Source organism: Anabas testudineus, chromosome 3 (genome assembly GCF_900324465.2).
Source record: "Anabas testudineus chromosome 3, fAnaTes1.2, whole genome shotgun sequence".
Lineage (NCBI taxonomy): Eukaryota > Metazoa > Chordata > Actinopteri > Anabantiformes > Anabantidae > Anabas > Anabas testudineus.
In genome coordinates this window covers 7,839,128-7,856,005 of record NC_046612.1, presented here as the reverse complement: position 1 = coordinate 7,856,005, position 16,878 = coordinate 7,839,128, and positions in this window count along the sequence as shown.

Genomic DNA, 16,878 nt, shown 5'->3' with positions numbered 1-16,878 from the left:
ATATTTTTTATTTTATATCCTAAAGCTACATCAGACCAGAAATCTTGCATTCGAAAAAAAATGTAAGCAATATAAATTAAAAAAATAAATTTCTTGTGTGGTCCAACCACAAGAATTGGCATCATTTATCTCTCCACAGGAAAACAAAGGTTTCTTATCTATCAAAGAATCTGTAGATGATCATATGTAGATGGGGCATTATCTTCTTATTTTTTCCTTTAGTCTGAGTAGCTGGAAAAACTCAGGATGTGTAAAAATGGAAAGCCTCATGGAAAAAAATCCAGTTTAACTACATCGTACCCTCTTGCAGAGTAGCCTTGACCTACTGGATGATCTTGATAGAGCTGCCGTCCATTTAATTCATATGGATATACTAACATCCCCCTGTATGCCTTATCTCAGTCAGGACCAAGTAATATATTTGGAATTGGATTAGAGTTATCCCACTGAGAGAGGATAGAACCGACAGATTGACAGGAAAGTATGCAGACCAACAGAAGTGCTGCGACCAACTCACATAAACTTCTAACCTTGAAAAGTTTAATAACTCTTAAGCAAACAAACTTACTTTTAAATTCAAATTTGGTGATTTAATTAGTTAATTAAATTAAATTAATTAAATCACCAAATCAACCCACAACCTGAAAAAACAACAGTAGTAAGGTCGCACAGTATGAAGCACAATATTTCAGTATTAGGTTAGGGTTAATTGTAGTGGGGTAAAAGTAACAAAATTGAAATACTCCAGTGTAGTACAAGTATGGCTACCTCAAAATTTTACTTTAAATATTTAATGATACAGTATTTTAGTAAATGTTAATGAGTCAACTCACAACTTCTTTGCTAGCTAGCTTAGTTGTTAGCCATCTGTTTTCAAGAAATTCAAGAAAATTGTTCTCAATCAAAATACAAACCCGCACATATTTAACGTAAATATTGTGCTCATGTAAGATAATGTTGGGGAGTTGTATTAAAAATAAAACAAAATAGCTAAAGCTGAGCAGACCACGGCTAGCAAGGGGGTTAGCCTGCACCTGCTGACCACTCAATTAGCTGTTATGTTGATGCTATGTTGTTGGATTTGGTCGGTGTGGTGGATGAACATGTTTCAACCTATGTTTCACTATATTCCTGTACTTATCAACACTAATTCACAGCTTTAACGTTGTTTTAATAACTTTACGAACTTACTGCATGTTAACTGCAAATGAAGGCTATCTATCCTGGAACTGATCGCCCGTCGCAGCTCTTCCATCATCCACCATTTTCCGCCATGTTTGCTTGGAGAGCAGCTCATGACTCCAGGAAACCGACGAGGACTAATGTTTGTTTTGTTTCTACGAAATGTGAAATATTTTTATGAGCAATACGGGTCGTCATAGGGTCACAAGTCCGACATACCTAACGCTAACAACCTGTTGTAAAAGAAATAACTTTAATATTTAATTATGACATCTAGTTATATAAGTTGAACGCATGGCGTCAATACGTGTTTTTCTCCTACATGATAAAAGAAGACTTCTCAATAAAATAACTTCTTTAAATGCATTTCTCCGTCCACTACATGAGAACTGTAAAGCTGTAGTCCAGATAAGATTAAACTTTGGTGCATTTTTATTTGCAGATCAGGAACTTAAATCTGATGGTGATGACAGCGGAAACTCTGAAACACTGAAATGATAAACTGGATGAAACAGATGTATTTTTTAGTGGAAGTGAATTTGGGACTCAGTATCTAATGTTAATGTTGTGTACAGACATTGAGGCCTTTGACATCTTCCACAGGAAACCTTAAGTAGGTACATTTGTTCTGAATTGAGAAATGAGACAAGCTTATGTAGAAAGCAATTCACTTTAAAAATGTAATTACTGTAAATTCAATTAGTTTATTCTGTACTGTAGCTTTGGTTCTAACTTATGAGTCTCATCATTTAGCATTTATTCGTGTTAAATTGTAATATATATATATTTATATATATACTGTGTGAGAGTTGATTTTTGGAGCAGAAGGCAAGCAGGAGAATGTGGGTGGATAGCAACTTTTTTATAGGAGAGTTTGCTGCACTGACAGTTGGTCTTGGTCAGGATGAACTGTAAAAATCACTGAGGACAGTTTTTGGAACAGATGGTTTTTGCATGTATGACTTTGGTGGCGACTCTCTTCGTCTTCTTCTTTGCCCTGGCATCATGCAAAGCATCACAACATTTTTTACCGGGAGGGGTGGGTAGGAGGGTGATAATTTCGTTCATTGTCGTGTCTTGATGCTTATAAAGATGGTCCGAGGGGCCAGTAGCTAATAAAACAGGAGGCAGAGACAAACTTATATCCTTTAAATGGAATCAAATGTACTTAATTCTCACATAAATTGCAATAATAATAATATTAATATCAATAATATTCCATTTATTTAAAATATATACTGTATGCGTATTATAGTTAAGACTATTTGCTGTTTTATGGATTATGTTTGTGGATAAGTGTGAAAATCAGTCATTCCCTGTCATTGACATTGAATAGACACAGGAGCCTTTTGATGTAAGAATGATAATATTTCATGACATTGACTAATACTGATGGGAGAAATGAAATCATCCGTTTAGTCAGAAGGTTTTGTGGAAAGAAGTGCACTCCTTGGGGCCGGTGTGAATTATCTGGACGGTTTAATGGCTACGCAAGACTCATAATGTGACTGTGACTTGGCAGCATCTTTGTTACAAACTAAGATTATTAAAAATATGTCTCTTGGCAACTCATTATACCATCAGCTCAGGCCATTTTTTCCTTAAGCCTTTAATTAAATTTGAATGATTACAAAAGTACAGAACAGTCAACATCTACATGACTGCCAGCTAGAACTGCATTATGCCAGGAGGCAGATGACTTTTTATTTTTCCTTTATTATGTGTACACGCTCATGCTTTTAGGTCTGTACTCCCCTGATTGTTTTTATGTGCTCCTTTTCTTCTTTACCTTTGGGATCAGTCAATTTACCTAAAATAGTTACATTTCTGACATTTATGGGGATAGAAGTCTTTTAAAAATATAATTGTTTGTCAAACAGTGCAGGTTAATAGGTTGAAACCATTCTTGGGATACGACAGAACTGGGCCTGCTTCCATCTTAACATGTTCATTATACAGACTAAAATTTTTTTGGATTTAAGAATATTTAGAAATCATCTCAAGGCAATTTACAATTTAACAAAAATTAAGTTTTACAAAATGTAACTGTATACAGAATTATATAGAAAACAGGTCGATCCTACTTGAGCAGCACAAGGCGAACTGTAGCAGAACCAGGCTCAGGGTGGGCGGCCATCTGCCTCGACCGGTTGGGGTGAGTGGAAAGAGGAGAGAGAAAAGACCAGCAGTGAACAAAAACAACAACAAGCAGGAAAAACACTGGGCAGGTTGGTAGGGCCACTAACTGCACTAACTGAAAATATACAGCTCCAAGGCAAAGGAGGGTGACGGAGAAGCGGAAGAACAACTACAAGAGAGAGAAAAGGCAAAGTTAAGGACATGCAATGATGGCATTTGAATGGATACAGACGAGGAGAGGAGAGGAAAAAAAAAATGGAATCGGTTCCTTAAATTTGTTAACAGCATTTTCAGATAAACATCTAATGTAGTGGATTTTTTCCTTAGCTGAAGTAAAGTTCAGTACAGTAAATTCAAATGTTATTTAAAAAATGGTCAGACAAAAGGGATGGACACCATCACCATATGTCAAAACAAGATCAAGGATGTGAGTGAAAACTGTGGGTGGGTTATTTACATTTTGAGTAAATCCAGTGGAGTCGAGCAGTGAATTAAATGCAGTATTGAGGAAGTTATTATCAACATCTGAATGTTACTAAGAACTAAATCAGATAGAAAGATTGAGAATTCAGTTAATAAAAGCATATCTACATACATAAAGGCTCTTACTGGACCCAACCCATTAACCCTCTGAAATTCAAGACTAACCCATCCTGTATGATAACGTTTTAAAGACATACTATAGTAAACACCCTGGAGAGTCGTCTAGGTTGCTAGCTATTTATAAGCAGAACATGCAGAATGACTTGTGTGCAAATCACTTGCTGACACCGAAATTACTGATGAACATACTACTACTACTACTACTACTACTACTACTACTAGTAATACTACACTTTATTAAATAGAAATGTGAATGAATAAGGCATCAGCAGCACCATCAAGTATTTGTCACTGATGAAGGTGATGTGTGACTGGTCAATAACAAATGAGACGAGAACGCAGGTGACTTAGTGAGTTATGCTCCGTTATCAACATGAGTGAAGAATAAGCTCTTGTTTTGTTCCCAATTTGTTCACACAACTTCGTACAGTCTGCAACTGCCCTCTGTTGGTGCCCTCTGTTGAAACCACCACCTGCTTTGGTTACATGGTGATTTATGTGTTTGAATATTGTTTCTAACATCTCTTCAGTCTACAGTACTTTTAAAATGCAGTCTCCTATCTGCCTCTATAGTATTAGAGAAGGAGAAGAGTGTCAACAGTGAAAAAAGAGAACGCACATCACTCATTCTTGTAGTGAATACAGTAGTTCACTTTTAGTATGCGTTTGCAGCAAAGCAATTTAGAATAACTGTACAGCACTAGTTTGAACAGTTGCCTGTGTCAGTAGTGTGTGTGTGTGTGAGTAATATACCACACAATCATTGTAGGCACCCACAACCGGCACTGCATTTAAATGTGTATTTGGAGGAAACTGAATCTGTTATGCACAATGTGCATGAAGGTTGAAGTTGTGTATTTATTTGCATTTTGTACACAGCAAACATTGTCATATTTTGGCAACAGATAGAGCTGGCACACTACAGCTGATGGGTGTAATTGGTTGAGGAATCCCTGCAAATTAAGCCAGCATACCCAAAACAAAGCTTTGTTTAGTTCTGTATCTCCGTGATGGAACAGTGACTCACAAATTTGCTACATACACACTGAAGGAATCAAATCATGTTTTGAGAAACTAGCTTGTTGAGGGGAAAATAATTCTCCTTTTAAAAAGAGCTTGAGCTTTTTCTGCTTGACTTAACATCAACACTTTTTTGTTTGGTTTTGTTTTGTTTTGTTTTTTTGGAGCAAGCATCTAGCTGCCATCAGAGGCACTGCATCTTAAGACACTCAGCTGTGATGGTTGTCATTTGTGCTGTACATGTAGTAATAACAAGCCAGACTCTAACTGCTCGCAAGGAAGTTCTATCTGTCAAGAGCTAAGATGAGCATGACATTAGTCACAGCGTTGAGGAGTGTGACATTAGCAGCAGCTGTGGTGAATGTGGATCCAACTGTCATACTCATGGGTGCTTATGCTTGCCTTGTAGATGGGTTGATAAGAAAATAAAAAGCACAATCAAATTGATATTATTTCGATCTCAAGTGGTCAACATTAGCTTCTAGTTTCTAAATTTTCTTACTGGATATGGACACTTGATTTGTTTGGTATTGCAATGATGCTAAGCCAGACGTGTAAGACAAACATTTCCACTGACTTGTGAACGCTATCAAAGTGAGTTAGAATTTACCTTTTCTAAGAGTGTGTGAAGGACGTATTATCAATCTGCTTTATATTTAAAAGTAATTAGAATTCTTCATTTCTCTTTGAAACCCTGCAGAAAGACGCAGGGTGGTGGTGGGGTGACAGGTTAATTGAGGAATAATACCCTTCAGAATGATGGATTTTGGTGACTTGAGATGTCAGAATCCATTAAAGGAAATTTAAATTTGCAATTAAAGTTGGAGGTTGGGTGCAGATTTTTTTTTTTCCTCATTGTAATTCCCTCATGCCTCCTTTCTTGTTATTATTAATGTTCTGCATCAAATGTCCAGACCTACTGTTCTGTGCTTTGGCAGTCACCCACCATCTAATAAAGTTTGCCAAAATTAGGCGTAATTAATGAACTCATAGATACAGTCAATGAAACAGTTTATCCGAATATGGATACTGGACTAGAGGAGCATTTCACAATGTAATTGAACCTCTTTGTGTTAAAAATAAACTGGAAATGCATTCAAGCACGAGCATATCAAGCTTTGATGTAACTGAAACATAACATCAACACATGAATGATATTTAATTTTAGTCAATTCAGACTTTGTAGTCTTTGGCTTGAAGACAACGTTACTCACTTTCACAAAACAGGTTTTAATATTAAAGGACAGAGACAAAACATGCAACAGCCCAAGTTGTGTGCAAATGTCCTGTTGCATGTTATGCATTTCCTTTCATTATCATCTAATTTATCAACTTAATTTTTATCAGTTTTATAAAATATGAAAATCCTTCACACTGTACCTTATTTGGATTACATTAAATAATAAAGAAAAAGGATTTGCATCTTCTCCAAACGAATGATTAGTTCAATTAAAATCTGTTTTGTGAAATATTGTTTACAGTATTGATAGAGGTTTATAATACAGTACAAACACACCTTCTCATTTAGTGTTCTTCTATTTCCTGCATCGTTGAATATTAAGAAGACACATGAAACTACACATAGTTAATATAGGAATCAACATGGTGAGATATGCTGTAGCATTGTCTTATGCGCTATAATAACCCAGAAGGGTATGATGTACAATCTTTGGTAATCATAGTCAAAATTCTGGCAGTGAATGAGTAAATTCAACATCTCTGTTTCTTTGTGAGGACTATCTTCTGTAGCAGCACATTAATGCCACTATCAGCTACTATATCACCAGTCAAAGTGACAAATGGCAGACAAGCGCCTCTCACATTCTCTGAGGGTGGAGTAGTGCATGGGTGGTAATGGGTGATAGTGTTTTTCTCCATTTTGCAGGAGGACTAGTGCAAAATTTAGGGAGCGAGATAGCTTCAGTAAAAGTAAGAAGAACAGTTTGGAGTCCATAGATGAATGTTTTTAAAGAGGAGAACGAATAATTGTCTTATTGTCCTCTCTGTGCATTCCCTCTCCTCTCCTCCCCCCTCACATGCCCCTCATCTACCCCATCATTCGGACAGCTGGAAACAGAATTCATCCGATTCGTTCTGCTGCTTTTCTCTCTCCCAACAGACAGGTCCCCCCCCACCCCCACCTCCACCCCCCCACTATTCCCTAGTCCCCCTTACTGTCGTAATAGGATCTGCAGGAATCATTCAAAGGGTAGATATAATTTACTGCTTGCCGTGCACAATACCTCCCTCCCACCCCCTTTCTCAATCGCACAAGGTGCCCTGCGGATGAACTAATCATACTTGAAATATTATTTCTGCTTCTTATTCCTCCATTTTATGAACAGCTCCTTTTTATGGTGCAATGGATTTAACCCCTGCCTGGTCACACTCACACCACTTCCTGTGCAGAAAGAAAAAAGGTGGATGGACAGAGAGAATGAAAGAGTAAAACATTTGTGTCTTTGTGTCCCCACCTCCTTTTCATGATAATTTATATTTTACCTTAACCGAATTTTCCATGCTGATGACACTATTTTACAAAAAAGTACTGACAGATCATACAGTAGTAACACAGCCTCACCAACAGAACCAGAGATAAAGCAGTTCTGTTGTTTTTTGTTTAGTTTTTTTTACCCACAATCCCCTTGACCTCTACATACAAAGCACATATTTTAACAGGTAACTTGTCTTGTTGTGTCTTGTCATGCTGTCATGCATACAGCTAGTGTTAACATGAAGACTGTGCATCTAAAAGATGCAAGAGTTGAGCTAAATAGATTTTATTTATTTTTAATTCACTTGGCAATATGAAATGGTTGAATGCTACACGGAGAGAGACTAATCTTGAGCCAGCACTGCTTGGTGAACAGTGGAAAACTGATATGGATTTAACACTTTGTATATTGATCTCCTGTGGGACAAGAGGTCTGGAAAATGAATAATGTCCTCTAAATGTGTATATATGTATTTTTTGCTTTCTATCTTCTAATTTTGCAAATGGACTTTGTTTCATGGCGCGAACACAATTGTGAGAACTAAATATCAATATCTAAATGTATTTTCCTAGTTTTGAATTAAGAATGACAGACTGAGTGCACATCATATTTCAACTGAGCTTCTGACAACAAAGTATTATATTGACAATGAAAAGAATTCCCTTTTAATCCCAAACAATAACTGACCTATATTTAATTTAATACTTATTTTAAAAATTGCGATATGATCAATAATAAACTAATGAAATGTAATTATCAAACACATAAAAAAATGCCTTTTGACCAAAAATAAAGCATTCATAAGTGTTTATACACTGTTGCTAATGGCTATTAATGTAGAAGCTATGTTTCATAAATGATACATAACTAATTAACTGACGCTTAATATTGTGCAGTTATTAAAAAGAGTTACCACCTGTCCTCTAATAACACTTTTTAATCATTCCAATTTGCAAATGGCGTATTTGCCTGTTCTTGTTGGATACAGGACTTGAACTGTCCATGGTCATCGTCGTCTGATTCTCCTCTTAATAATGTGCCATACATTTTCTATAGAAGATGGATCTGGACTACAGACTACATTTCTCTTGCCGTGTCAGCTGAGGATTTCAAGGTCATGCACATTCAGCAGTTGTTTCCACCATTGGTCTAATTTTGAAATCATCTTACTTTGCCTCTTATCTCTTGCAGGAATCAAACTCTGAATTTCTTTGTATGTACAAATACAACTATGTTGATAGAAAACCCTAAAAACCGTTTTGTTGTTGGGGTCCCAGCTTTTCTGGAAATGGGTTTTGTAGACTGACCTGGCATGTGCTTTAAGTATAGACCAAAGTAATACATATTTGCACACTTTCACTTGGATGCACACACAACACAAACAATAAACTCTGTATTCTTTGTCAATTATGCACATATTGGCTCAGTAGACAGAGAGATAAAGAGAATGCGAGTGAAAGTAGAGACAGAAAATGAAAGGATATAGAAAAAAGGAGAGAGGAAAAGAGAGATAGAAACCCAAAGAGAGCAGGGTAGACAGAAGGCAGCTATCAGCTGTTCACTTGTACTTAAGGAGCACATTTACTTTCCATTGATTTCCAATGCTTTAGTCAATTTCCTGTCACTTTTCATTGCAAGTACATGTGATCTCAGTTTAGCAGCTTGCAGAAAAAAGGAGAATGTCGAAAATTGATATTTTAGAGAGTCTATAACAATTGCTACAGGCTCTGTGTGTTTTGTCTGCAACATTCAATATCACTCTTGGCAGGTGTACATCAGGAAAAATAGACATAAACAACTAGTTATTATTCAGTATAGAAAACAACTATATAAAACAACAAGTGTAAAGATGTTGTGTAACTGGCAAAAGTAGTCACTGCAGGAAATTGATCACTACGGTATAAAAGTAAAAACATAATAAAAACTTTATATACCATATGAACCTTTAAGCAGTTAGCTGTTGTCCAGCAGCCCCCACGAACCAGTCACTCTGATGTAGCTTGAAAAAAGTAATAAAATAAACATAAAATAAAATAGAAGTTTTTTTCTTTACCTTGGCTTCTGGTTCTTTTTTTTTCACTTTCTTTTGACTATTTTCACTGCACACAGCAAACCGGTTTGGTCTGTATTCCGTTTTTTTTTTGTTTTTTTTTGCAATCTGCAATATCTTTCAGTTATTCTTTAATGCAAAAACTCTTTCACCCAGTTTTTATTTTTGTCTTTTTGGCGAATGAATATTCAGTTCAATAGAACAACTACAAACAAAGGGTATTTTTTGTAGCCCATCTGCTTCCAAGGGAGACAGGGCCTTAACACCTGGAAGTAATAAAAGACCAACACTGAGAGAAAATAAGGTAGGATTATTGTTCTGTGTGAGGAAGAGATTATGTTCAGAGAAACGACAACGGGACAAAAAAGCAGCCACTGATTAAAACAGAAATGAGGAAAGAACATCTGAGTCTGAAGTGCACTTTCATGCCGACACAACAAGTAGAAAGCTTTGTCTTAAATAGAAAAAAAAAGAATATTCCAAAGCTACTGCAGTACTACTACCACTTAGGTACAATGTCATCATACCAACATGTTTACGATACCAGCGGAGAAAAAACTGCTTAGACTTTTCTGTTTTTAAAGATTGTTTCTTTTCCTTAAACCCTATTTACATCAACTATCATAATTAACTTCCTTGTAGAATATGCACAATAAAAATTTTTACTAAATTTGTATCTTCTTATATTTTAAATTACACTAAAAATGTATCCAGATTATAGAGAATAAATGTCTACTTGTTTGCAACTGTAGACATAGGACAAGACAAAACCAGCAGGTGAAATGCCTTGGATAGGTACTACTTATTATCCTTTGACATCCACGCACATATTTCCATTTGCAGGCCAACATCAAAGCATCAGAATGTGAGAAACATTCATAGACAACAGTAAATGCACCTCTCCCCAGGTATGCGACCTAACAACACCCCTGCACGGTCTATGTTGGCCTATAGCATCCAGTACAACACAAATAATCTACACAAAAACCAATTCACACTGAAGGAAGGGAATAAGGAATCCCTCACAGTCTCTCCCTTTCTCATCGCTCTTGCTCATGTTGACTGGAATGACATTAGATGCCAGTGCTTGTTTGTGCTCTAATGACAAGTAAGAGGGGACTGCTGTCTCTATGGCAACAGCCAAGGCTCAATACATCATACCTTGTTACAGTAGTCAAGTGGGGACATTTGGTCAAAAATTAATATATCAAGGGATGGAGAGAGGGAAAGAGTGCATTGTGGGAAGATTGCCCAGCATTTGTTGTGCGTGTTTGATAACTGTAGTATTTAAATGATGGCCTTTCTTAATTTAGAGCTGCAACACTAGGCTACAATTTGAAATGGATGTTCAATGACCTTGACTTGGTGCAGCAAGAGCGTCAAATCTATATGAGGAAGATGGTGTGAAGGATAGAGTGGAGGACCAAAGGAAAGGGTGTGTATGCATTAGTGTGCATTGAGGATAGGGATCGGCTCCAGGCTGTATGCTGCAGATTGTCTATAATTCACAATTGTACACACTCGCAAGTCAAACTGCTCGGTCTTCTTTTCAACGTTTAACTGACTTTTGTTACTGTGTAGGTGGTGTTATATGAACTAAACAGTATGCTTTGAAGAATGAGGAGAGGGAAAGAGAAAGAAATGTGCCACTTATTAGACCTGATTTTATTTTTTCAGAAATATGTCAGAGGGAAGGTGGTAGACTAGACGGATCCAACTGAGCAAAGAAGTACAAGTTTGGGCCTGAACCATGACTCACACCTTCTCGAACTAGTACATTAATTTGCAGAACTAATAAAATTTAATATATACACTTAATATATAGCCTATTCAGACATGTCTGGGAGAACGGTTGAATTTTAAAGCTGTTCACAAAGTAAAATGGATCAACTTCTGAGACCCCATACGATTGTGTTCATAAAAGTCGACTTGCATCTGCCAAAATGTTGTATGTTTGAAGCATATTCACACACACACACACACAAACACACACTGTCTTTTTATTTTACATTTGAAATGTTTTAGTCATCTGGAGCAGATCTGCCGTGAATTTCTGCGGTAAACATTACTGGTTGATTTATACACTTTCTTTTGGAGCTACGTTCCAAAATACAAGATCACATTTTAACTCGCAAGATAAGCCATCCTGAATGACAACCATTTTAATCGCCAGACAGGGTGAATCAAATAGGAATCTGTCTTATTGCAGTATTCTCATTCTTATGGATTGTCTACCTTCGCATGCTTGTTCATATTCCAGGAACTGTGATTGCCCCTTATTCATGTGGGAATAATGAGTAATTCACTCACTTGACAAAAAGGCCTCAGTAGGACCCTGTTAGATTTAATTATGTGATAATCTTAGGAAGACAATAGTCAGTAATGATTAAAGAGTCATTCCTATTTGTATGTAATCAATGTTTCATATTTATCACTTGACAAGCTCTTATGGAGAAGGCTTTAATGAGGACTTATCTTCACTTGAGTCCCTCTTCAGCATTTTCAGTTCTCTTTCCAATTGACATTTACTGACCTCCTGTAGAAGATAGAAGTGGGGCCGACTGTTTCTCCCACAGGATCTGCATGAATCTTTGAAATATTTTCTTGAAGTGTTTTAGTAAAGGGTTAAATTGTTGACGTTAAATGGCATGTTGGATTCTGCCAGCTGCCTGCTAATTAGATGTAATTACACCAGAGCTCTGCGTGCCTGTCTGTTCCAATTAGAAACACTTTTCTGGCCGGTCTGCTTGACCTTTCTTTTAAAACTTATCTACTTTATGATAATGATAGATACAAGGGGGTAAACGCTCAAATGTGGTTGTTCTGAATGGTCAAATTATTATCTTTAATAAATACCTTGAGCTCACACACACACACACACACACACACACACACACGCACATAATTCAAGTAAAATTATTTCAGCCCGTGTTCTCACTTTATGAATACAAGTCACAATGTAGTTTTTATAGTGGTGCAACATTTATATTATACAGTATGTTTGTAGTGTGCCCTCCTTTTCACTGAGAGGAGCTCTCAGACTGACGGAGAAGTGTCTCAGACATCCACAGCACACCTGGTCTCCATTATCTCTCCATTTCACAGGCTTGCACCCCCTAACAGGGCAGCCTGGGAATGGGCCTGGCTCTTTCATCTTCCCATCATTATAGGAGCCAGCCCAGGGTCAGGGCCCAGTCTGACAGGCATTCCAGCAGCAATATACTACAACTGATTTTGGTTAAAGTTTAAAAAAATACAAAACCTAAGTCAGAGAAATATTAATAAGAACAAGTCTCAAAGCAATTATTGTATTAAGATTTTTTCTCAGAGTTGACATTCTCCCCAAAGCTATGTGAAATATGACACGGCACCTCAAAGCTGTGCCTCCTGCTTTCTCAATGTCATCACTTTTTCTTGCCTATGACCTAAACTCGAGCCTCCTTTGTGGCAAATCTACTGTGCCTTCCTGGAACATACATAGATACACAGTTGTTCTACTGTTTGCTGACAAACATGCAGGGAAGACTACAAGGTGCTGTTATTTTTTTCCCTTTCTTCAAACCTTCCAATATGAAAGTAATGTTTACAAGTGTGTGGTGATATCATGCTGAGTGTTAGGTTTATTCTGTTGGTTTATCACTCTTAACTCTTGTCCACAGAGGGGCATTTGAAAAGAGATCAAGGAGAAGCCAAATTCTTTCCCTTCAGCTTTTAACTGTTAAAGGGATTTACCAGACCCCTTCAGACAATCTGTGAAACACATTTATGGAGAAAGGATACACCACCTGATGGTTCAGGTCTGACATGGTCCACCCATTATCATTTTGCATATGAGAACAAAATGAGGTGTGATAATTGATCTCTCATGTACTTGAGCTCAGTCTCTCACGACACTATCAGCACTGATTCATTTCAAGGCGAAAACACTCATGCAGAGCTCACCCAAACCTTTTTTAATGCATCATCACTTTGAGGTTACAGAAATGACACCATGAGAAGCACTTTGAAGTGAAGTAAAATTATCCCTTATTTCTGCCCCCACAAATGATTTATTAAGGGGTAAGAAAATGGGGGATGAGGGTGTGTGTGTGTGTGTGGGGGGGAGAGGGTAGATGAGGGATTGAAAAGGACAAACACATTCCCAGCACATATTCTCTTCATTATGAGCTGGGGGGGAGGGGGGAGGAGTGCAGATCATTCAATTACTGACTGCCGTCACAGGCTAATATTCCTGCCTGTCAGGGCCCATTCTGGCTCAGTTTTGGTCAGAGTTCTTCTGATGGACCTCATTTCCTGTTAAACAGAACCAGAAGGTGCTGTGAAAACGGCGACACCTGATCCCGTGTTCAGGAGATGGGAAATGTTTGGCAAGGTCCAGAGCTGCCAAGACAACCTCCACACCTTTCCCTGCATGAATCCCATGTGGGTGGGAAGCCTGTGAGGTGGAGTTTAGGCAGAGTAAGTTTATAGGTCACTCATTCAGCACAGGTGCGGGCCGACACTGATGTGTATATTGTGGATATTTCTTTTCTGGCCATAAAGTATGAAGTGATGTGGAAATGATTCAACCCATATTAAATCAGGAAACTTTAGGCTATAATTCAAAAGAAAATATGTTTTCCTTTTATTTATTTTTTTATTCCATTGAATTTCTCTTTGATCTTCACTCACCCGTCATTTTATCTGACAGATTAGATTGAATTAGTTTGACCTGTCCTCAAGGCTGTAGTGTAATTTGCCTTTGACATTGATAGGGGAAGAAGACAATTTGGTGATGCAAATGGGTACAGTTAGGTCCATAACTAATGGAATGAAGATACGTTTTTTGGAATATGTCCTTTTCTACACCACCACACTGAATTTGAACTAACATAATTATAAAAATAAGAATGACCTTCAATACTTGGATGGAAACCTGGTACCTATGGATGACCAAATGCTGCATTTCTTCCCTTGAGATGCTTTGCCAGGACTTTAGTTGCTTTCTACCACCTCAGTCTTGTCTTCGTTAAGTGAAAAACCTGCTCTGTTGGGTAAAAATCAGGTGACTGACTTGAAGTGAAGAATATCCCATTTCTTAGTCTTGAGAAAATCTTGGGTAGCTTTTCCTGGACATTTATTGGTCATTATTTTTCTTTCTCCATACATTTGGTCAGGTTTTTTCTAAGTGTTTTCTGTCTAATCTGACCTTTCTGTTTTTGAGTGTTACAGCTTGTTTGTACCTTGTTGTGAAGCCTCTGTATTTACATTCATAAAGCCGTCTTCTTACTGTAGACTTTCACAAGGACACGTCTAGCTCCTCAAAACCGTTTTTGATTTCACATGTTATGAAAGGGTTCTTACTCACCCTGGATATTATTCTGTCAACATCCACATTGTCTTCTGTGGTCTTCCAGGCCACAGAACACACTTTTGCTGTTGCAGAGAAGCCATTTAATTTCTTCATTTTAAGAATGTTCCAAACTGTTATAATGGCCATTCCTCATGTTTTAGCTAGCTCTCTGATAGGTTTGTTTTTTCTTTTTCTTCCCCACACACAGACACTGCAGACAGTTGCATGTCCACTTCTGGCCATGCAACTGCTTGTCAGTCATGTGTTCCATTATTTATGAGCCACCAGAAAGCTGTGGCTGTGTATGAAAATGTCTGTAATTCATAAATGATTAGTGCCACAGTTTTGTTAGACCCCTGGAATTAAGCTGAAAGTCTTGACTTGCCTCAGATATATAGGGTTTCATTTCAAATTCAATATTATGAATGTGCAGAGGACAAATCCAAAAAAACATATCTGTGGCCCATTATTTATGGACCCAACTGTTTGTCAGGGTTGAAAATAGGGAAGAGCTGTGGGGGATGTAAAGAGGAAAGAAGGACTAGGTTGCTTTCAGACTTCACCAGACTACCTATCAGGGGTTAACCCTTGACAGTGGCAGATCACACTACTCATGTGCAAAGCAGCTCAGCTTAGCTGGTTCTTTCACTGGCTTAGTAGCAAATGTATCCAATATGTCCACAGTATCTGCTGGTGACATGGTCCAATTTGTTACTTCAGTGCAGTTCAGAACACTTCACATACAATTCCACACTTAGCATTTTCCTAAAACCTCTGACAGGTTTACTGTTAGTGATGTAAAGGTAGATTCACTAGATTTGAATTTTTGGCTATTTTGACAAAAATACCAACTTCCTGTACCCTTAAGTAAGGATGCTATGACCTTAGTAGTTTAGAATTGGATGCTGGTGTGTGTGGTGGTGTGGTTTGCCTTACAGTTTCTGCTCCTCATTTTCTGCCTTTGTGGTGTCAAGTGGTAATACCAACCTTTAAGCACAACAGCCATTATACAACTCTGTTTTTCATTTAGGACAAGGCCCAAGATGACGTAGCACAACCACTGCTTTTGTACTCCTCTTGACAAGAATCATCCAACATTTGTACCATTTTATTCTCTCACAAAGGCTGAAAACTGATCCTCAAGAGCTTAGGAAAACCCAAAAAGCCACGATTCCAACAAAACAAAAACTGAGACTTAAGCATGGTAACACCACCCACTTTGGGTCAGAGTGTACTGTCTGTGATATTCTATCCCAAGGAGATGGGCTTGTCCTCTGTGTTGCAAAGAAGAACATTATCTTCTTTATCTTTAATAGTGTAAAGAGACAATTTACTCTGGGAAGCTGTCGGCTGCCCCCCAGACTGTAGTCACTGAGTTTGTGAGGTGGATTGACAATGACAATTAAATATGGGGCCAAAGATTAGCAAGGTGGGGCCTGTACCTTAAGGCCAGCGGAGAATGAATGTGGAAGCTCACATTGCCCAGGGCCTATGTTAGACTCGGGCGCTAACCCAATTTCACACTGTGTGACTAGGCCTGGCCTGTTTCAGCGCAGCATCTAAGTGAAAGTGCCATCTGGTCCTAGCCTCTGAAGGAAATGGCCTTGCTTTTCACACTGATCGGATTAGGGTGTTTTTAATTCATTTGGGATGTGCCCTTGTGTGTTGATTGGCTCAACATGGCCAATCAATTTTGCCTGTTGCTTGATACAGAAATCCTTAAACTTGCTTCCTCCTCACTTTCAGCTCTTTCTAAAATTTCCTTATAAAGTGTCATGATTAACATAGTTTACGAGACAGTGTTCAGTGTATAAAACTTTGATCTTAAGCTTTTTCTCTCTAATATAATAAGTTGCATAGGTCAGCTAGTTGCAATAGTAAGCATGCAAAACCAGCAATAATGGCCTATTAATATAGGTCATTTCTGCCTTAAAGTAACGGGGAAAAGAAACTGAGGTCACATCAGAGGACATCAGTTTGCTAAAGTATAGTCGGATCGTATTTGTGATGCTCTTGATGAATGTTTAGAGAAGCGAAGAGAACTTGTTGTGTTAATA